General features: G+C 33.2%; 1 long non-coding RNA gene across 1 annotated transcript; it reads right to left on the reverse strand.

The window, feature by feature from the left end:
• Window positions 1-251: 251 nt before the first annotated feature.
• Window positions 252-19018, reverse strand: LOC107512762. The gene is made up of 5 exons (XR_001597387.2): window positions 18912-19018; window positions 18543-18625; window positions 17644-17714; window positions 1027-1188; window positions 252-885 (listed from the first exon to the last, which is right to left on the reverse strand). It is a non-coding gene; the product is annotated as an uncharacterized LOC107512762 (long non-coding RNA).
• Between the last annotated feature and the right edge of the window lie 5780 nt (window positions 19019-24798).

Below are 24798 nucleotides of genomic sequence, written 5' to 3' on the forward strand. Positions count from 1 at the left end.
AGCACTAATGGCAACTGTAATATCTAAATACCACGTGTTGTGATAGTCAATTGGTATATAGAGTTGAATAAGGCCCATCCTTGGCATATAGTAGTTGCTTCATAATAATTGTTAAATGAATGAATGAAATATAAAAAAAAGGAAGGCATGCATGTATAAGTCTTATAATACATTATAAAAAATAATAATAGGGTTAGCAAGATAAATAATAATGGTACATACAAATTCACTGCTTTCATCTCAATGTGTCAAATGGATTTTTTTTATTTACATGTTTCCTAGGTATGGGAATGAGAGTACCCCACAGAGTAGTGACAGTTTTTCCTCAGTATTGTTTGAAACAGAGAACTTCTTAAGAACTTCAGAACTTCACAAAGAACATCTAGTATAGACGAGAATAGCATATTTGACTAGTTTTCAAATTTCCTTCTCTTCCATATCTATAAATCCACAAAGACATATTTTCACCTTCTAATAGCTACTGTAGTATGGATACACTATAAAGATTTTTTTTAATGAATGAATGGGGACAACCCCATTTATTCTTGTGGCATGTGTTGTGCTGACTCCACATGCAAAACTGTGTCTGTATTAGAGACCCAAAGATAAATGGCCTATAGTCCCTTGAAGCATCTTTGTGAAAAAGGAATAAAGTCTGAATCAGAGGAAAAACCACCATGGCTTCTATGAAGGTATAGGATAGCTGCGCCTTCTCATAACCCAAAGATACTAAGCAGAATTCCTAAGGAAATAATTCTATGTTGAGCAACATGATACATAAGAAATGAGATTTGAATTTAGAATGTGTTTCCAATGCCAGCTCTTGCACTTGATTCTCTGTGAATTTGAGTAAGTCTCTGTCCATCCCAATCATGATTTCTTAACCTACAAAATGAGAGATAATATATTTTTATATTGTAAGTGTGTTACGAGCATACAAATATATAATAATTGGAAAAGAAATAAGCATCATTTGCATTTAAACCTAACAAAGTGTTTTTCTGTCCCCTTCTCCTATCTCTTTACCTCTTTATCTCTTGTCTGGGTCCTTTTGCATCCTCTGGTGGCATTTTATATCCTGCAGTGAACTTTAATCTTCTATTGATTTGTCTGTTTACTTCATTTTGCAACTTCTCTGAAGAAAGGACTGTTTTATTCATCTTTACAGCTGAGCTTATAATGCAGAGTCTGGTATGTAGTCAGTTGTTAGTAAATGTTTGAAAAATGAAAAAAACTATAAAAATGTATATGTAAATTAATGAGTCAGCAACAGTTTTTCTTTCTTACAGGGTAAATTTTCTATAATTCTAATGTACAAATTTTCTACATTTTTAGATAAGTCCTGCTATCTTAGAAGCCTAAATCAAAAGTAAATTTAATATTCTGAAAGAGTTGACTGAGACTTTACCTTCAAACTAATAATAAATCACCAAAATTTGAAAGTACAATGAATTACTTTATAAGGTTTTACAGGTACCCATCATACACAATTGGAAAGTTCTACCTTTCTAAGGGAGTAGTATATTTGTGTAATACAGAAAGTTCTGTAAATGGTTGTCCTATAATCATAAAGATAAGTGCCCCTCTCCTACTGAAAATTCTGCAGCAAAAAGTTTTAGGGAAAAAAAGTACTGAATCATAGACAGCATGGGAGATTTGCTAGAGGTCACTAAGTACTACAATCTGTAAAAATTTGTATGTCTCTGTCAGAGAATAGGAAACAAGCTATTGACCGAAACAATTTCATTTCAAGTGATCTCAGTGATATCGATCAAATTGGGACAATGCCAAATAAAAACATATTTTCTTCTTAATTCATAAATTGCTTTTCTCATTCTGCAAATTTAAGTTAATGCATTGACAAGAAGTAAAAGGTTACTTTGACATAGAAACAAATATGAATTGGCTAACCAGACATGTCTTACTAAATGGCAGTCATCTTTAGTTTTTCTAAGCTTTGTTAGTTTGTATTTTGTGAAGCCAAGAAGAAATTGTTGTTTTCCTGTCACAAAGATAGATTAAGAGTATTTCCAAAATGAGCAACACTTTATGCTTGGGATTTTTGCAATGCATGATGGGACTTCACTGATCATCCTCTGCATGACTTGTGAGCAGTGAAATTAAGTTGTTTGCAAAGTTGTCTTTTGGGTCAAGACAAATGAAGTGATCTGAAACTAATGGAAGTTTGGCTTAGGTCCTGGAACATTACTCTGAATGGCTTGGAGGTATCACTTCAAGCAAATCACTTAAATATTTTATGTTTGAGTCTCTCCATTTGTACAAGGCAGATATACCCACTATGCCTTTCCCTTCCAATAGTACTTTAGAACTTGTAAAATTTCTCTTTATTTTAAGATATTTTAAAAGAAAAATTAGTAAAATCTGTTCATGTCATTTTCAATATAGATTAAAAACATTCCTACTCTCAGTTTGGCTAATATCATTCTGAAGAATTTATCTTAAAGAATTATCTGAAAGATAGAGCATGCAATGGTCAAAGAACAAAGATGTTCTTTCATACATTATCTATTATAGAAATAGATTAAATTATTGTAGACAATAATAAAATTGTCCAGCTATTGACATTTGGTTATACAAATGATAGAAATGTTTAATTGTGAACTTTTTAAAAAAGTAATGAAAATTAAATCTATATGGCACCATTGAAAATTACAGATTATTACATGAAGTAGAAAGTACCCTTTTTTATTAATATCTGAACCATATTTTCCCTATGGATAAATATTGGAAGGGATATACAAAATTAAAAATAAATAGTATTTTTACACAGAGATCTGAGTGATTTGTTTTTTTTTTGTCTATTGCATTTCTTAAACATCCTATAATACTATATAGTCTTTTAATTTTTAAAAAATATTTAAATTAAGATTTTCAAAGAAAAGAATTAAAGACTTGTGTGGGAATATGCTGGGATGTTGCCCAATATTTTTGTTCTTGCTGTCCAGTTTTTCCTCTTTTTCTATTCCAAATACTGCTATCTCTTCCCTGGAAGCTTTCTCTATAACTCATGGGACTGTTTAAAAGTTTATCATTCTCAGTGTTCTGATAGTCAAAGAAGTCTACAGGGGCCTGCAGGCTCTGTCTGACTGTCTCCTTTTCTAGCTGCCCTTGGGTCATCTACACCACTGGCTGTAAAATACCAACAAGAAAATTAATGGAGCATTCGTCTACACTCTGATTCATTCCTAAGGGAGCTTGCCTCTGGGGAGACAATAAAAGTGCAAGGAAAATTCAGAAACCTCATGAGAATAGAAAGATGTGAAGACAGCTGGTGGATTTGACAAACCCACATCTCTGCAGAAACCTGTAGTTCAGACAAAATGTGACCCAATTCTCTATGAATATGCATCTCATTGGACTGAAAGTGGAGGGAACATCTATGTGAATGCAGCTATTTTAAAAAGAGTGAACCAGGTGTTGCAATCAGAACTTTGCATGCATGATCTTATTTAATTCTCACAACAACCCGAGAGAGAAAACATAATCTCCATTTTAGCAGTGAGTAGAATGGGGCTCTGAAAGTGTTAATGACTTTTCCAATGGGACACAGTCTTCCTAGATTGTTTGAGCCTTCTACAACTCCATTCAGCCTTGGAAAACAGTATAACCAGGGTTAAGCAGAAAATATAGCAAAACAAACAAAGTAAAACCTTTTTTCTTCCACATCAGGAGAGCATAATCCTGCCATTAGAGCAATAATGGAATGACTCGATAGTCCAGGGCTTTTATATTAGCTGCTGCCATTTGTCAATTAGATACCCTTTAAGAATACAAGCTTTTCTAATCCAATTAGCAAATGTTGACATCCCATTTTGCCTCTTTAAGCAATTAGAATAACATTCCTGAGGTAAGTAAAATCATATCATGTGTAAGACCTCCTCTCTGGATATTTTATTGTGAGATACAACATCTTAGAGCGCATGTGAGCAATAAATGTTCATAATAGGTTTAGCCTATAACTCAATGTTTCTTATGCAGTCTGAGTTTCTATTTGCCTTTGTAAAAGAAAATGCAGTTAATTTTTATTTAAATTTCTGGATATTTATTTTGTCTTAATATCTCTTGCTATTACTGTCACATCACTCTGATGAGGTGAGTGACTATAGGCAGATTACATTTATGGTGAAGTGGTCAGGATTAAAAATCTCTTTAGTGGCTAACTTATGCCAGGTTCTGGACCATATTACACATTTTTTTTGTGTGTGTGTTTATAAACTGGCCCTCACACTAGATAGTGTTATTCCAATTTGTACTTTTGAGAAAACTAAAGTTTAGTAAGTTTCCCAATAAGATCACAGTATTGGTAAGTCAGCAAAGCCAAGATTCTCAAAGAGAGATCGAGTTTTTTTTTTTTTTCCCCAAATGTACCAATATTCCTTACATTCCCCCAGAATATCTCAAGCACAAAAATATTGCCTAGAGATCACTTCCTTTGCTGGCCTTGATATGGTGTGTGGGTTCTCAGTTATGAACAACATAAACTGACCCTGATCAATTACATTTATTTTAAATGATATTAGATAACTTGAAGAATCACTAGCAAGGCCACAAATTGAGACATAGAAAAATAAGAGGAATGAGAACAGCTCTTAAGACCATAGTCACAATCATGCCACAGAACTAGTCCTGTAAACACATCATTGCTGCCACCATTAACCACTGGATGCCACAGAATGAACCTTCACTATCATCACAGGCACTAGGTACTAGACACCAGACACTGCCTTTGCCCATGGACATTGCTGCCCTGAAAACTCAGTTGCCTCTTCCACTGCAGTCTTCCACAAATGTGTATTCTTCATTGCCTCTGTTTCTTTGTCTGACATTTCCTAACTCAAACTCAAAATGGAGTCCTGACTGTCTGACTAGTTGAGACCATGTCAGATACCCACACTCAAGTTATAAGGGGTGCTTGAATACTAAATACCTGATATTCTCGGCTTCAGTCATTGGAGATAGACTCACTGCCTATCATCAGTTATCAAGAATGTCATCATTACCAGCTCCACGTTTGATAAAATCAACTGTTCATCTGATTTTCTTTTCTCTATTATTTTGGCTTAAAAATTATTAAGTTTACTGTTAAAATATCAAGTTATCACCTAAAGAAGAGAACACATTACCATCAACAGACCAGGTCCTTAGACCCTTCTAGTTTTTACTATTATCTCAAGTAGAAATCTAAATTCTAAACAGATGAGATGTTAAAAAAAAATCATATTGATTCAGGTTCAAGGGTAGGAAAAGAAATTAACAGAGGAAGGTAAAACTGTTTTTGTTGTTCACTGGTTCATTTTGCAGACCTGGAAGTGAAGGCAGGAAAAGTGACTGAGATGGAAAAGAGCAATGTTAATGGAAAGTTACTTAAATGACAGAAGGCCAAGCATATATTCATTCCTTCATCCAACAAATATTTTTGAGAATCTGTCCCACTGAATACCAGGGATAGAAAAATGTGTAAAACGTACTTGCTTTTTTTTTTTTTTTTATAGCATTTGATTTCTTTATGTAGAGGGTACTCAATAGCTCACAGATAGTTCCCTGTGAGGGGCTAACCAAACTTACCCATTTCCTTCTAAACCAAACTTGATCATTTTCTTCTAAAATATCTATCTGGCATGAAATGAAACTAGATTTTACTGAATTTGTCCGTGTTTAATATTCTGAAATCATAATTTGAGCCATAAATTTAGTTCCTTTCAAGTGATTACTGTCTGGGGATTCTCACAGTAGCCTTGAGTTTGGGAGTATTCAGATCCTTTCTTGTCACTGGCTCCTTTAAGTGACCCTGAGCAAATGAGTTAAGCATCTCTGGGACTCGGTTTCTTCATCTCTAAAAGATGGATAAAAATACCAGCCACCTGTTGTGAAGATCAGGGAGCTAATATGTCTTAGAAGCTTTCAAATCTCTGGCTCTAAGCCTTTTGCTATCTAAGTATTAAGAACAAAGACAAGTCCTCATTGCTTTCATCCAAATACTGCATTCAAAGTAATAAAAAATACAATATTTGAGTTCTATGAGACTTGAAGGTTATTTTGTATTAGTTTGAATTTCAAACTGTTTTTCTCTGTTGTACTCTTGGCACTGCCATTTGTTAAGTACAGCGCTCATTTGCATAGTAATTACAAAGTTTAACAAATACCATTAATGTCTGAAAGAAAGAGGTACACTCCATTTAAATTACTGACAGTATTCCATTACACATTTTTAACCACAATTTTTAAAAGAGGAAAGCTATTCCATCTAATGTGTTGTACAGATTTCCAGAACTCAGCAATATTTCTGCTTCAAGAAGGTAAAATCTTTTTCTGGGCTCTTTAGTGACTTCTAAAATTCTATTAATAGATACTGATAATGCACTATTTCACCATAAGACACAGTGCTGTTGGCACAACTCCCTACTCAGAGCCAACTTAGAAATGTTAGTGTAGTAAATTAGGCTAAATGTCTTAGTTGTACTGTACATGAAAGATCATCTTTAATAAATAGATGCTAATGTAGCACTTGGATCACTTCTGGCTATGAATGTCAACACTTGGTTTTGACTCCAGGAAGTTAAAAAGTATATATAAAAGAGGGAAACTGGCTTCACTCCGATCCCATGCAGAAGCTCTGGGAAAAATTAGCTTCATAAGGACATACTAATAAAAAGAACTTGGAAAAAACTATTTTAAAAAATTTACTCTGGACCAGGAAGGAAACTTGGCAGAGTGAGAGAGGTCTCTGGATCTCTCTCCTTGAGACAAAAATAAGTTGAACATCTAAAACTCAATAAATAACACCCAAACAACACATCTGCATGTCTAAGCATGAGATATGTATATAAGAACCACAGGTTAGAACCCCAGGTGTTGGGCGTTGGACTGGGAGAAAAAAAGAAGGTACCTCTCTCAGCCGCTGCTGGAGATCACTGTAGGAGGAGGAGCAGAAACGACGAAGGTGCAGCAACTTCCTTGAACAGCCCTGCCTGGGAAGCTTTGTGAGTCCCATGCATCCAGCAGCAGGGCCAAGTCGTCAAGGCAGAAAGTATAGAAGAAGACACCAGAGAAACAACAGTTGATTCGTATCAACCTCTGTTGCAAAACGGAGGCTGAGAGGCAGCCCCCAAACCCCAACCCAGAGGGCAGGTATCCAAGAAGCTAAGACACCACCTATTGGAAACCAAAATAAAAATGCCTTCTTTGCAGCAAGCTAAAAGAGACCTTTATATAATAAATCTTTTTTCTAGAAAAAAAAAAAAAAAGCAGACTACATTTCTATTAATGCCCAGGAGAAGAAATAGTTCATTAAACACCATGAGCAACCAAGGTGATAAGTCATCTCAGAAAGAAAGAAAAATCTCCAGAAAGTAAGATTGCAGACATAGAAATATGCAACTTAAATTACAGAGAATTCAGGATGGTACTTCTGAAAAAACTCAGTGAGTTCTGAAACTAGTCATATCAACGATTTCAGGTATTGAAAAAATAACTAAATGAGCAGAGCAAGGAGATTTAAACCCTAAAAAAGAATACAATAGATCTCCTGGAAAGGAAGAACACATTGTAAGAGTTGCAAAATGAAATAACAAGCTTGAGAAATAGAATTGAACAAATGGAGAAAAGGATCAGTGATATCGAAGACAGAAATCTAGAAATAAATCAGAAGAAGAGAGAAACCGAAGAATGACAAATAATGAAAGAGAAATTCAAGAACTAGCTAATACCATCAGGAAAGGAAACATAAGAATAATGGGCATTATTGAAGGTGAGGAAAAGGAGCAGGGGCTAGAAAGCATTTTCAGACAAATAGTGGAAGAGAATTTCCCAAATCTAAGGAATGACCTAGAGCTTAGAATTCAAGAAGTCAACAGAACACCCAATTACCTCAACCTAAAAAAGCCTTCACCAAGACACATTGTATTAAAATTATCAAAAACCAATGACAAAGACAGAATTCTCAGGGTAGCCAGGGACAGGAAAACAATAACTTATAAGAGAAAAGCCATTAGATTATCATCAGACTTCTCAGCACAAACTTTACAAGGCAGAAAGTAATGGAATCAAATATTTAAACTATTAAGTAAAAAGAACTACCAGCCTAGAATAATGTATCCAGCCAAGCTCTCTTTTGGCTGACCTTTCCAGACATACAAAAATTGAGGAAATTCTCCATTTCAAGGCCTACACTGCAATACTAAAAGGGGTCAGCTCACCTAAAACAAAATGACAAAAAACAAAACAAACAAACAAAAACCATAATTAGGAGTAAAGAGGCTATCAGGCAAATAGAAGCATAGAAGTGCAATCCTTACTAAGAACAGGGTATTATAGGCTTAACTAATAATAAATGAATTGCTATAGCAAGATAGTAATAAACGTTCAGCATACATAGGGACAAATTGAGGTAACAATGATTGAAAAAGGGAGGATTTAAAAATCCAAACTCGTAAAGGGGAATGCAGACAAAGCACGCACAGAAGAAAATGGATGACTCTCTCTATATAACTATCCTTTACATATTTGTAATGGTAACCACACGCTGAAGATTCAGAACTGAAGTATAAAACATAAAACAAGAATAACCACAGAGAAAACCCACAAAAGCCAACCAAAATAAGGAAAATAGAAACACAAGGACAAGGAAGCAATGGAAACACCGAGCTACCAGAAAGCAAAACATAAAATGGCTATAAGAAAACCTCGTATTTCAATAATCACCCTAAATGTAAATGGACCGAATTCACCAATAAAAAGGCATAGAGTTGCAGAATGGATCAAAAAATAAAACCCAACCATATGCTGCCTCCAGGAGACACATCTCAGCTCCAAAGACAAATACAGACTCACAGCTAAGGGTGGAAAATGATATTTCAAGCAAATGGCATTTAGAGAAAAGCAGGAGTAGCCATACTGATATCAGTCGAAATAGACTTCAAAATAAAAAAAAGGTGAAGAAGGATACTGAGGGATATTTCATAATGACAAAGGGAATCATGAGCCAAGAAGACATAACATATATTAATATATATGCTTCCAATCAGGGAGTCTCAAAATATATAAAGCAATTACTAACAGAACTAAAGGGAGAAACAGACCAAAACACTATCATAGTAGGCCCTAAATACCCCACTGTCAGATATGGACAGATCATCCAAACAGAAATCGATAAGGAAATCACATCCTTAAATGACACATTAGACCAACTGGATATAATTGATATTTTAAGAGCCTTCCATCCCAAAGCAATTGCTTATACATTCTTCTCTAGTACACATGGAACATTCTCAAGAATCGACCATATACTGAAACAGAGAGATAGTCTCAACAAATATAAGGGGGTTGAAATCAGACAAACCATGTTTTCTGATCATAACACTTTGAAACTAGAGATCAACTGCAAAAATAAAGCAGGAAGAACCACACATACATGGATATTAAACAACATGCTACTGAAGAATTACTGGATCAGAGAAGAAATAAAAAGAGAGATGAAGAGGTACAATGAAACAAATGATGACAGTACAACATATCAAAACTTTTGGAACACAGCAAAAGCAGTCATAAGAAGAAAGTTCATATCATTACAGGCCTATCTCCAAAAACAAGAATGAGCTCAAATAAACAACCTAATGCTTCATCTTAAAAAACTAAAAAAGAAGAACAAATGAAGCGTAAAGTCAGCAAACAGAAAGAAATAATCGAAATTAGAGCAGAAATAAATGAAATTGAAAACAAACAAACAAAAAACAATAGAAAAAATAAATGCAGCAAAAAGCTGATTCTTTAAGAAAGTTAATAAAATTGACAAATCCCTGGCCAGACTCACTAAAGAAAAAAGAGAAAGGATACAAATAAACAAAATCAGGGATGAATGGGGAGAAATTATGAATGACATTGCAGAAATACAAGGGATCTTACCAGATACTGTGAAAAATACTGTGAAAGAATACTGTGAAAAAGTATATAACACCAAATTTAATAACCTAGAAGAAATGGACCAGTACTTAGAAAAATACAATCTTCCTAGACTAAATCAAGAAGAACTGGAAAATCTAAATAGACTGATCAGCAGTATGGAAATTGAAACAATCATCAAAACCCACCAACAAGTAAAAGTCCAGGACAAGATGACTTCACCAGTGAATTCAACCAAACATTCAAAGATGATTTAATATCAATTCTCCTCAAACTCTTCCCAAAATTGAAGAGGCGGCAATACTATCCAACTAATTTTATGAGGCCAATTATTCTCTGATATCAAAACCTGGTAAGGATAACACAAAAAAAGAAAACTACAGACCAAATCTCTCTCATGAACACAGATGCAAAAATCCTAAGGAAGATAATAGCAAACCAAATACAGCAACATATTAAAAAGATTATACACCACGATCAAGGTAGCTTCATCCCAGAGGCATAGGGATGGTTCAACATATGTGAATCCATTAATGTAATACACCACATAATCAAATTAAAAAATAAGAATCATATGATCATATCAATAGATACAGAAAAAGCCTTCAACAAGATACAGCTTCCACTTATGATCAAAACACTTAATAAAATCAGTATAGAAGGAAAGTACCTTCACATAATAAAGGCCATATATGACAAGCCCAACATTATACTTGATGGCAAAAAACTAAAAACTTTCCATCTAAAATCAAGAACAAGGCTAGTCTGTCTACTATCACCACCGTTATTCAATATAACGTTGTAGATCCTAGCAAGTGCAATCAGACAAGAGAAAGATATAAAAGGCATCTAAATAGGAAATAAAGAAGTCAAACTGTCATTATTTGTGTAAAACCCTAAAGATTCCACAAGAACACTACTAGAAACAATAAGCAAATACAGTAAAGTTTCTGGATACAAAATCAATGTTAAAAATCCATAGCATTCCTATACTCTAATAATGAAGTGTCAGAAAAAGAAATAGAAAAATAATTCATTTTGCAACTACAACAAAAAATTAAAATACCTAGGAATAAATTCAACAAAACATGTGATGGACCTATATAATGAAAACTATAAGACACTATTAAAAGTAATCGAAGTAGAAACATAGAAATGGAAAGATATTCCATGTTCTTGGATTGGAAGAATCAACATAGTTAAAATGACCATATTACCTAAAGCATTATACAAATTTAATGCAATCCCCATCAAAATCCTATCAGCATTTTTTAAAGAAATAGAACAAAAAAATCGTTAGATTTGTATGGAAGCACAAAAGACCCCGACTTGCCAAAGCCATCCTGAGAAAAAAAGAACTAGGTTGGAGGCATTGCTCTGCCCGACTTCAAATTATTCTACAAAGTGACAGTAATCAAAATGGCATGGTATTGGAAGCAAAACAAATACACGGACCAGTGGAACAGAATTGAGAGTCCAGAAATAAACCCATGTTTATATGGACAGATAACTTATGACAAAAAAGCCAAAAACATAGTGGTGAAAGGAAAGCCTCTTCAATAAATGGTGCTGGGAAAATTGGAAAGCCACCTGCAAAAGAATGAAACTAGACTGTTGTCTATCACCACACACCAAAACTAACTCAAAATGGATTAAGGACATGAATATAAGACCTGAAACAATAAAATGTATAGAAGAACATATAGGAACTAAACTCAAGGACCTTGGACTTAAAGAGGATTTTATGAATTTGACTTCAAAAGCAAGGAAAGTGAAAGTTAAAATAAATGAATGAGATTACATCAAACTAAAAAGCTTCTGCTCAGCAAAAGGAACCATCAACAAGGTAAAGAGATAACCATCTACATGTGAAAATATATTTGCAAGCAATGCCTCTGATAAGCGCTTAATATGAAAAATATACAAAGAACTCATTCAACTCAATAACAACAAAAAACCAAATGATCCAATCAGAAGATGGGCAGAGGTACTAAACAAACACTCCTCCCTAGAGAACATATAAAAGGTCAACAAATATATTAAAAGATGCTCAACATCACTAGCTATTAGGGAAATACAAATCAAAACCACAATGAAATACCAACTCACACCTGTTAGAATAGTTATAATCAACAGAACAAGTAATAACAAATGCTGGAGAGAATGTGAAGAAAAAGGAACCCTCATACACTGTGCATGGGACTGTAAAAATGGTACAGCCACTATGGAAAACAGCATGGAATTTCCTCAAAAAACTAAGAATTGATCTACCAAATGATCCAGCAGTCCCCAAAGACTTGAAAACCCATATCTGAAAAGATATTTATACACCGATGTTCAGAGTAGCATTATCCACAGTGGCCAGGACATGGATGTAACCGAAATGTCCTATAATAGATAATTGGCTAAAGAAGCTGTGGTACATATATACAATGGAATATTACTCAGCCATAAGAAGAGATAAATATTGCTTTTTGCAACAACGTGGATGGATCTCGAAATAATCATGCTAAGTGAAATAGGCCATACAGAAAAAGTTGAAAATCACATGATATCACTTACATGTGAGATATAAACCCAAAAGCAACACATGAAGAGGACCAACAGAAACTCATAGAGATGGACTATAGACTAGTGTTTACCAGAGGGTAGGGAGTGGGAGAGGAGGGGAGAGGTTGATGGTGTGATAGAGTCGAATATAGGAAGGTAGGGGGAGGGTGAAGTGAGTAAAGGGGATCAAATATATAGTAGCTGAAGGAAACTTGACTTTGGGTGGTAAACACACAATAGAATATACAGATGTCAAATTATAATATACACCTGAAAATTATATAATTGTATTAGCCAATGTTACCCAAATAAACAATTAAAAAACAATAATATAAAAGATATTCAAGAAATGTGTGCTATTTCAATGCAAAAATTAAAAATAAAAAAACAAATGTGAAAATACCATTTGTGTCTTGAAATAATGGTGAATTTGAACAAAAACATAACAGTAGTATGAGGGAAAGAAAGAAAAGGAAGACATTGCTAATTCTTCCCACTTGTCTCTGTAGTGTTTGTTTCATCTTGTTTTTTCTAGCTCAGTCCCTTGATGTATTCTATACTATGCATTTTTATGTAGTTCCTTTTCTTATGGACTTGTTTGTCTATATATATTTTTTGAACAAACAGTTTTTCTAGAAATAATGCATATTTGATATGTGATTTCTGATTTTCCATCCTACCACTCCACTCATACTTTCATAACAAAGCAGTGCACGTGTACACGCACACGTACACACACACACACACACACACACACACACACACACACACACACCCCTTGAGCAAACTAGACATAAATAAATTTAGTTCAGAAAATTTGGTCTGGTGGGCAAATGATTTTTTGTATTTGTTTCTGGACAAAGGTAAAACAGCTTAGTTTCCATTATAAAACCTAACTTTGAAGAAAATATAGAAATTTTAAAGAAAAAAACCAATGGAGAGATTTATGAAATAATATTAAGAAATTTGATCTGGCTTGGTAGTTTACCCAAATATTTTGGCTTTTTATTGCTCACAAGGTTTGGCTAGTTCATTTTTCTGACTTGAGCTATTTGAGTGCAATAATTAAGAGTAATCACATATCAGCAATATGTCAGCAACATGTTAGACCTCTGAAATTTACTTACACTTCCCAAGGTCTGAGATATAAAGGAAGCCCAATAAACAGATGATATTACTATCACTATTTCTAAATGGATGGAGTCATTGTGAGTTTCGGTCCTTAAAAATTTGATATTTTACCCACAGCTTTGTGGTAAAATGCTGAGCTCTCATTTAATGATTGATCTCTGTTTTAATGAAAAATGATGCTTGTGTTTGGTGTATCCTTAGTCTTAAATATTCCACACATGTAATATATTTATTTGCTTTCAAGCTCTGTCACTAACCTACATCTGAAAACTTCAGGAAAATTTCTATTTTTGTGCAAACTTTATTTTCTAAAACTACCAAAAATTTTAAAACTACTACAGTGGTAGTTTCCATTGTGAAAATCATGGTCTTTTTATTTAAAATACAATAATGTGTGATCTAATTTTACCCATAGAGTCAAAATCATATGGTTTATCATAAGAGATAAAGAAGCTCCTTTGCTATATCCATCTAATAATAGCCTTACTTTGGATAAAATCTATGAGTTTTGACTATAATAACTATATTAATAGGTTTGTGATTTTTTGATTCTTCCTTTTCTATACCAGACACTGTATTATATCCTCCAAAAAACTTCTAATATTTGCCACAGCTCTTCAATAAAACAATTGTATTCCCATTTTAACTTTAGAAATGGGAATTCCTAAAGGTTAAATAACTCACAAAGTCACATAGGTAATAGGAGTCATCATTTGGATTCAAAGCTTAATCTTTGTGTCTCAAACACCTATGTCTATTTTATCATACCATTTTGTGCTCGAATATTAAATTACAAGGTGTTTTGTTTAGTAACTGATCATTCTGGTATACCATTTTCTTTAGTGTGAAAGAAATGTTATTATTTGGGGTAGGTAATTCAGGGGTTATTTCTAAATGCATAGGAAAAAGTTATTTTAATCTCTTTTTAGTCAGTATGGATCTGAAAAGAATAGATTAACCATTTTATGATTCAATTTGAGGAAAGAAGAATGTCATACAGATTCTCTAGGTGAGTTGAGTCAGGAGATGGGCATGGAGTTAAATGGAGTCTGTTATTATTCTGAGATGAAGGTTCAGGTCAGGCAAGCAGGAAACAGCCATGTAACCATGTGGATTAGGAGAATGTGAAACATATTTAGGTCCTGGATGGAAACCATAGGGAATATATACCAGAATTCATATAAGAACAGTTCAAATTGAGCAAGTTAGCCATGGTGGATAGTGAATTCTTCTTGTCTGCAAGCATTACCAAGGACAGAGTACATTCCTAGTGAAATAACCAAGGACTTGATGCTACAAGAGTCCAACAGTGGTAGTGGGCTTTATGGTAGCTCAAATGTGACAAATCACTGGAAACTGAGGTACTGTTTAGAATTCACGGAAGGCTTTAGGACTTTCAACTAAACAGTATTATTTAGTTTTCCTCAAAGGGACAAAAATTATAATATAAATTTTATAGGTTAAACATTAATTTAGAAATAGGATGTGGTAGGTTCTAACCCAAAATGATCAGAAAGAAATAAAACAAAATTAAAATAACCTACTTGAGTTTCAAAAAATATTAGACTAAATGGAAATATCATTTATGAGAGAATTGGAGATTGTTCTTGAAAGGTGCTGTTATATGTCAATATTATTTGTTTGATAAATTTTTGCAAAGCCCTTAAATTGAATATTTACAAGTTTCTAAGAACAAGCAGTATTCAAGGAGTATTCACAAAAAAAATAGTACTGACTACCCCTACATGCTTAATAAGCATGTTTGCTTAATTAACATCAATTGTTCCAACACTTCTCATCTTTTTTTCTCAAGAAAACCGCTTTTTTCCCCAGCTTTTTTTCCCATCTACATTTCTAGATAATATGCTAATGAAACAGATTATGACATACCCTTTGATAGGGATAAGTGTGTAAAGAAATTAGTTTATTTCCATAGTAGGGGAGGAGGAGATTATTTTCCTTTTAAATGTTCTTTACTCCCTCCTTGAGTGTATCTATCTTTTCTAAAGGACAAGGGCAATGAGTCACATTAACCTGAATGTTATTGGTGGCTGTGTTGCAACTACTAGATGATTCAGCCTCAATATAAAGCTGCTCATAAGTAAGCAAAGAATACAGATGGAAAGTTTCTGGGTCTTGAATGACATGATTTAGTGACAGAGCATTAAACGTCTGGAGTCCACCTTACATTTTATTGGTTAAGCCAGTTCGCATCTCTGTTTTCTATCACTTATAGCCAAGAAGATCTTAACTAACACTCTTACTTTCTGCTTTGTGTGCAGATTTTCCAAAAAAAAAAGACAGAGTTTCTGCTCTCGATAAGGGAACAAAGAGATATATACATCATTATCATCTTTAGATAAAATAGTTATTATAGAATATATATACACACATATGTTAAATATACATATATAATATAATCACATAAAATATATACATAATTATAAAATAATGTTATAAACATTCATAAAATATTTATCATGCTGAGACAGCAAACACTTTTCTATCAGCTCCCAAAGCAGGCAGGGTATGAGAGTCCATCTGTCTACATGATTTCAGACCATGACTTGCCCAATTTCAGACATGAAATGCACATATAGTGACTTCAAGATTCATTAGCAGTAGTGAATATGAAAATGTGACCCCCATGAACACTATCTCTTTATATTCAGAGTCTGAATAGGAGATCATTGAACAGAAAAATAAAATTATTCCTCATAGAGTTCTGCTGTGGAATATAATAACTGCTTCTTTATAATTTAACATTCAAATAGATTTCAAATCTTATTTTTATTAAAAATACTCATTCTCACAAATGTGTGTGTGTGTATATATATATATATATGTATATATGTGTATATATATATATACATATATTATATTATATTACCACAAATTTTAGTGCTTGGATATAGATATACATATATTTCAAAACTGTGGTTATTAATTTGTGTTGGGGGAGGACATAGTCATGAAAGTCTTCATAGAGTTCTCTTTTGGTGTTTAAGGCAAAAATACACCATATATTTGGGATACATTAGTCAATATTAATAAATTGCTGAGCACTTACTATGTGGCAGGCACTGTTCTAGGCTCTGCAGAAGCAGGACTGAATAACAAGAGAAATAAATGATTTTAGGTGTGGCTTACATTTAGTAGGGTTAAGAGAGTCATATACTAAAATAAATAAGTAAATTATATGATATGTTAAAGTGATAAGTTCTGTAGAAAAAATAAAGCAGAGAAGTGAGATAAGTGTTCAAATTGGTGTGGGAAAGGGAGATTGTAATTTTAGGTAGGGCGGTCAAGGAAAACCTCACTATAAAGGTGATATGAGAAGAAAGTTGTATAAGAAAGAACATTCTAGGTATAAGAGCTGGCGGTGCAAATGTTCCTGAATTTGGACCACATCTTGCATGTTGAAAGACTAGAAAGATGACAAAAGCACCTAGAGCAGAATAAGCAAGAGAATTGGAAAAGCCATGATGGGTCCCTAAGTCAAGTGAGACCTCAGAGGCTGATATAAGTTTTTTGAATTTTACTCTGAGTGAAATGGGAAGCTACTGAAGATTTTGAGCTAAAGAGTGACAACACTTGAGTTAGAATTCATTAGGATCATTCCTCTGCAGAGTGAAGAATAGATGGCAGTAAAGAAAGAAAATGGCATATTTAGGCAGCAAGTAGTTTAGAATGGCTAAAGGACATTGTATGAATGTGCTGCAATGGATGCTAGACAGGCTAGGAATGTAAGAACTAGATTATGATGGACTCGGTGTCTTTGGTAATTTTGGACTTTCTGTAAATGAAAGGTGTTAAACACAAGAATAACATGCTAACACATATTTCAGAAAGCACGGTTTAGAGAGCTATAAGAGTAAGGCAAAGGAAATAGTTAAGAGGCTCTGATTGTTATGATTTGTTTTAGCTTCAAATGAAGAAGACCTCATATATCAGTAACTTAAAGTAAGTTTAAATATTGTCTAAGGTTATCAAAACAGTTTCTTAGTTAATAAGAATCTAGACTTCTCTATATTGTTACTTTACCATCCTCAGCATTGGGCATTTATGTCATAGTTCAAGATAATTGTTCCACTTCCATCTATCACGTATGTATTCTAGAAGCAGGAAGAAAGAAAGAAACAAAACAAAAAGAGAAAAATCATGTTACCCTTGACTTTAAGGACACATTATAAAATTTGTTCATACCACTTTAATTATGTCCTTTTGGTGAGAATTTAGCCTCAACATAGCCACATTCAGCTGTAAAAGAGGCTAAGAACACAATTATTATCCCTGGAAGTCATAAATTCCACTAAAATTCAGGGTTTCTATTGCTTAGATAGAGAGGAAAAGAGGATATCGGGACAACTCTGTGATTGCAGCAGAGGCTACTGCAATAGTCCAAACAAGAAGTGCTGAATGCCTGATTTTTGCTGGTAACTCCAAATATAGAATAGCAGTAGATTTAAGTGATGATTCAAAGGGAAATCAAACAGTCTTGGCAAACAATTGAATCTATGGATCATAAAGAGCCACATCTATTCTAAGATTTCTGGCTTCAAAATGGTGTTATGACAAGGTTATCAAGAGAGATATAAGGACACCTAAAGAAAAAACAGGTATGTTCAAAATATGTTTGATTTTTTCAAGCTGTAGTTTAAATTCTTAATGAAAATCAACATCTGGCAGAAATGCTTATTTTTCAAAGAAGGTCAACCAGAAGACAGACATTCTTTAAAGTATAATAGTACCGTTTGAGTGAATGAACTCATTTGTCCTTCAGCCCTGGGAACTGCTTGAGGAAATACATTTCTATTTACTTAAGAGCTACCTGTTATTTTATTCTTGACCCATCTGCCTTTTGCTAGCATGCAAGCATAGGTTACTAACTCACTCTAACTCATTTTATTTTATTTTGCAGAGGAATAATTTCAATAAAATACCTTAAAGTATGACCTCTCTTCTTTCTCATCTCCTGTGGTAATTATCCATTCAGGGAGCTTCACCTCCAGAAGGAAGCGTCTTTCTAAAATCAATACAAGAGCAAAAGCAAACAATTGTGTAATAGCATTTCTGCCAATCCTCACTGTCAACAGAGATGCTTAAACCGCAAATGCCAATTAGTTTTAGAGGGGTTAGAGTATCACCCTTGTAAGTAGGAGCCAGAAGCATATAAATAACTGTCTGCATCTGCTCTCCACTTGCCTCTTGGCCTTTTATCTTTTCAGAGGTCCCATCTTAAAAATATGGAATATCCCCAAAAGAAACTTCAAAAAATACAAAAATGTGACCCAAATCAAAATGAACATTACCAAATTTGAGATAAATAATGAGATTAATTGTTGATCTCTTTCGATCTCAATGGAGAATGCAATACTTCTACTATTACTACTACTACTGCAAATGCTGCTGCTGCTGCTGCTGCTATTCATTTTCAGAGCAAAGGCCTTTTGACCTAAAAAATTCAGAGTTGGAAGATAGTCACTGAGGAAACAGATAAATTATTTTGTATTAACCATTTTATATATATTCAACTCATCTTCATATTTAACTTGAGATAGAAATTACTCTCATTTTACAAATGAGGAACCTAGATTTGTAAATGATTATGCCCCATTCACAGAACTAGAATTTGAAGAAGTCAGGATTTGAACCCGGGGATATCTGACATCAAAGTTTCCTTGTGTTTTCCACTATGCCATAGTGCTTCTCGTATGGATCTCAGATTCACCGAACAAAGTATACTTTATTTCTACATTGCCTCAATTCTCAATGTCTCCTTTAATGTGCAACGGCAATTTTTATCTTACATTTGCTTTTATTGTTATATTCTACTGTCAGATTGGGATATACAGGTCATAAGTCCCTTTCCTATGACAGAAGCCTATGGCATACTAAGTTGACAAATCTATCAATTCGTTTATTCATTTATTAGATTATATTCAAATAGTCGTTGAGTAACTACGGCAATATTGTCACATTGTGAGGGTATGAAGGTGTATAAGAATAAATGAGCCATAAAACCTCTTTTCAAAAAAGAACATAGTACAATGGGAAAAACAAACAAACAGGGAAAACAGATAATAGAAATATCTGAAATGGAAAAAGTCTGAATAAAGAGTTATAGGAGAACAGTTGATGAAATTAATAGATATGGCTTCAAGGAAGATTTCAGAGGAGAAAACATTTGGGCTGAAAAGTTAAGAATGAGCTTTTAAAATGGAGAAGAGGACATAGACATTCTTAGCAGAGGTCATAAATGTACACGAACATAATGGTTTGAAATATGAGTTCTGGAGTTGGTCTGCCTAGGTTCAAAGCGCATTTATGCCTCTTTCTAGCTAAAAGATCTTAAGAAATCTACTCAGCCTTCATCAACTTCAGTTTCCTGATCTCTTGAATAAGAGGCATAATGGTTCCTAACTTTTAGGGTTACTTACTATATGAAGTAAATTTAAAAATTCATGTAAAAATATTTTTTAGGCTACCTAACACAGAGAGAACACTCATTAAATATTAGCTAATACTACTTTGTAATGCAGTGTGGCATGCTTCATTATTTAATAAGCATATTGTCTACTATGATAAATGGAATATTCTGGTTAAATAAGTATTCTAGTTAATAGTTATATTTTATTTGTGAATTTATAATTTTCTAAAAATTAAAATATTAAATATGACTTCTGCTTCAGAGAAGATTGAGTAGATCTTTTCCCTATTCCTACCCCCAAGTGCAACTAAAAACCTTTTATAAGGGTACTAATCCCATTCAGAAGTCTTCACCTTATGACCTAATAATTTCTCAAAAGCTCCATCTCCTAAGACTATCATATTTGGTGGTAGATTTCAACTTATGCATTTGAGAGGACACAAATGTTCAATTCATTGCTCCATCATGTTAACAGGTGAATGAAGAAAAAATCATATGATTATATCAATCAAAGCAAAAAATATATATGAAAAAATTAACATCTATTTATAATAGAAACTCTCAAAAAAGTAGGATTAAAGGACAACCTCCTAAACTTAATAAAGAACATCTACAAAGCACTTATAGCTAACATTATTGTTAATGGTGAAAGGTTTATTTGGTGAAACTATACTTATTTGCAGAAAACATGATTGTTTATGTAGAATATCCTGAGAAATCTAGAAAATCTAAAGAATAAATCTCCTAGAATGAATAAGTGAGTTAATCAACATCATAGGATAAAGATAAACATAGAGAAATCAAAACTGTGCTTCTATAAATTATCAAGAAATACATGGACACCTAAATTAAATTATAATACTATTTACAATCACTCAACAAGACATAAAATATTTGGGTGTAAATCTAACAAAGCTTCTACACTTCTATGATTAAAAACTATGTTGTATTGATAACAGAAATCAAAGAGCATTTAAATAAGTAGATGTACTGTGTTGTGGATGGTAAAACTCAGCTTAGCAAGATATTAATTCTTCCTTAATTGATATACAAGTTCAACACAATTTCTATCAAAATACCAAAAAGATTTTTGTAGCTTTATACATGAGCTTTCTAAAATTTACATGGAAATTCAAAGGACCAAGAATAGTTAAAACAATTTGGGGAAAAATAAATAAAGTGGAAGAAGCAAGTTTATTTGATTTCAAGACATACCTAGTGACAGTAATCAAGACTGTGTGGATTGGAGGAGGGATGGAAAAACAGATCAAGGAGTGGTTTCAGACAAATATGCTCAACTAATGTTTGATAAAGGTGCAAAGGCAGTTAAATGAAAGGAAGAGAGTCTTTTGAAGAAATGGTGCTTGGCCAATTGGATACCCATAAGCCAAAACCTGAGTCTGAGTCTAAACCTAAACATCATATCTTTTATAAAAATTAACTAAAATTGGATCTTAGATTTAAATATGAAACATAAAACTATACAATCTTTGAAAAAATATAGAAAAAAAATTTTAAGTCTAGGGCCAAATAAAGAATTCTTAATCTTGATACCAAAAGAATAATCCAACAAAAGGAAATAATGATAAATTAGACTTTACCAAAGTTAAAAACTTTATTCTGTTAAGGGAATGAAAGGCAAGTTATATATTGAGAGAAAATATTTGTAACCACATATGTAAAAAAGGAGTAGTATCTATAACACATAAAGTACTTTCAAAACTGAATGGTAAGGAAAAAATCAATTAGAAAATAGACTAAAGACATGAACATTCATTTCACTTAAGTAAATGTACAGACGGCAAGTAAACACAAGAAAAGATGTTAAATATCTTTTGCCATAGAAAAATTAAAATTAAAACCACAGTGAGATATCACTACATGCTTATCATAATGGCTAAATAAAAAAATTGTGAGAGAACAAATGCCGGTGATGATACAGAGAAACTGAATTACTGATATGTTGCTGTTAGGAATGCAAATGGTATAGCCGTTGTTGGGTAATTTTTGTTTTAAAATACTAAATGTGCAGCTACTCTATGAATCAGCAATTGCACTCTTGGACATTTATCCCAGAGAAATAAAACCTGTGTTCACATAAAAATCTCTACATGAAAGTTTATAGCACCTTTATTTATAATAGGCAAAAATTAGAAGTAACCCAGATGTCCTTCTACAGATAAATGGTTAAACAATCTATGGTACATCTACACCAATAAAAAGGAACAAGCTATCAATACACACAGCAAGCTGGATGAATTTTGAGGGAATTATGTTTAGTGAAGAATGTAGTCCTGAAAGGTTACATACTATATGATTTCATTTTAAAATTATTCTTAAAATGACAAAATTATAAAAATGGAGAACAGATTAGTGGTTACTAGGCATTAAAGAGGGAATGTGGAAGGTAGGAAGTAGGTATGACTATAAAAGGGCAGTGTGAGAGAACCTTCTGGTGATGGAACTATCTATAATGTGTCTTGACTGTATTTGTGTCAGTATTCTCATCATGGTATCCTACAATAATTTCACAAGATTTTATCATTGATGGAAACTGGGTAAAGGATAAATGAGATCTCTTTGTATTGTATTCTTATACTTACACAGGAATCAACAATTATCTTAAAACAAAGTTTAATTAAAAAATAAAATACTATGAATTATGTTAGCGCTGTCTTTATAATTTTCATTCTCTTGATATTTTTCTCTTAATTTCTTTCCTCTTGTCCCATCCATCTGCCTGTTTGTTTTTCTTAGAAACATCATGTGTCTGATCATTTGTTATACTCCACAGGTTTTCACAGTCTTAACTGCTACTTCAGTCTTAACTTCAGCCCATGCTCTGTCTTGCTACAGCCACAGTCAACTGATTACATTCCTGTCCTGAGTTCAACCAGTCACATGCCCAGAGTCTCTGGTCCTTTGTCCTGCCACTTCTGGACTTCAGTGAAATGCTACTCTGTATAATACAATTCCCAAATGCAGTGGAGATTCTTCCCTGTGGGTCAAACTGAAAAGAGAGCTGGGGGAAGAGAGCAGGGGCAGAATGTATAAGATCCAGTCAGATAAATTTTCTTACTCTTCTAGGTAGACTGTTCGAATAATGGTTATCTAGCTATATCTGTTTGTGGCTCATTATAAAACAGGGCTGGTATGGTAGTATGCCTTCTTGCTCTGGTTATTGTTCTTCCCTGCCTCATTTTCTTACTTTCCTTCTTTTTTGCTGCTTTGGGGTTAAACCTCAAAAAAAAAAAAAAAAAAAAAAAAAAACAAAAAAAAAAAAACAAAGTATTGGCAACTAATTTCTTCCGCAGTCCTTGTTTTTCAGTAAATAAGACAGTTTTTATAGCAGTTTCCAGTCTCATAACCATGCATTTTCTTTGAATTTCTAGACTAAGTTAGTGAAGCTACTCTTTATATCTGTTTGATTCTTTGGGCTTGTTCTTGTCATTCTTTATGACAACAAGCTAATTTGGAAACAACATAGCATAGTGATTTATGGAATAAATTTTGAGTTCAGAAAGATACTCTTGGCTCTGACATTTACCACTTGCTTGCCTTTTGAACAAACTATTCAAATTTTAGGAGCACCTATTTTGTGTATTAATTGGTATTATTAATATCAATACCAAACTTTTTAAAATATGAAATGAATGACCACCTAACCTATAATTAATATTATTGAATTTAATTTTCAATAATATTGAAATGATCCTAACCAATTACAGTAGTGTGACTTTATCATGTGGGGTCACCTTGCTTCTTTAAGCCATTTGCCTTAACTATACTTGTTTGTTTTAGGACTGCTTCTCAAATTGCCACCTTGGCAACAGAATGCAGAGGAGCAGTTCTTGAATGCCTGGTTGCCAAGTGTTTACACGGCTAACCATGGAGACATAGGCCAGTTAGCTCAGTCCATTAGCTTTTACTCTTCTTGTATGCAAATGAGAATAATAGAATATCATGAGTATAAAATATCACTAAGGCCAATAAATACACATAGTGATCCCAACATTCTAATGATCTTTCCTTCCTTTCTTCCTTCTTTTTCTCATTTTTAATATTTTACCTTACCTTGAGGTGCTACCTTGCCCTATTGATAAAATTTCCATATATGATTTTACTTTAGTACTTCAGAAACTGATACTTCATGGATTTGGAGCTTAGAAACAACTGTTTATGGTGTTTTCTTTTTAATACTGTACTGCTATAGTAAGTCATTAGTATTTTTATATATTAATATATAGACATAAGATAAAGGAATCAGGTTAAGGATACTTGAACAATTTTTATGTTTTTCACCAGAGGAGTATTCAAAATTCAACGTCATAATCTTTTCTCATTAAAAAATGTTTGATATTTATATGAAAGGATATCATTACCCATAATTTTAAAACACAAATTATATAACTTTTCTTGTATGTTGTAAAAAAGGGAAAAAGTAAATAGATGCATAACCACTGCTTATAGCTATTTAGAATTGCCATTAGTGTAAAAAGTGATGAATATGTAGAGAGAAAAATGAATGAATAAAATTAATAAAACAAAAAATAAAAGGAAACCACTTAAGGAAACATTATACTGCTGTTGTTCCTCCCAAGGCTGAAATGTGATATTAACTGTAACTACCAATCACTGTAGCTTTATTCAAATACATTAGCCATAGAGGGAAGTAATAAATTTAGTACAAGCTTGTTTCTCATATTGAGTTACTTACTAATGTTAGTGGCAGTGGAATTATCATGTTCAAATGAACACATTTACGTGCA

Source organism: Rousettus aegyptiacus, unplaced genomic scaffold (assembly GCF_014176215.1).
Source record: "Rousettus aegyptiacus isolate mRouAeg1 unplaced genomic scaffold, mRouAeg1.p scaffold_m13_p_3, whole genome shotgun sequence".
NCBI classification, from domain to species: domain Eukaryota; kingdom Metazoa; phylum Chordata; class Mammalia; order Chiroptera; family Pteropodidae; genus Rousettus; species Rousettus aegyptiacus.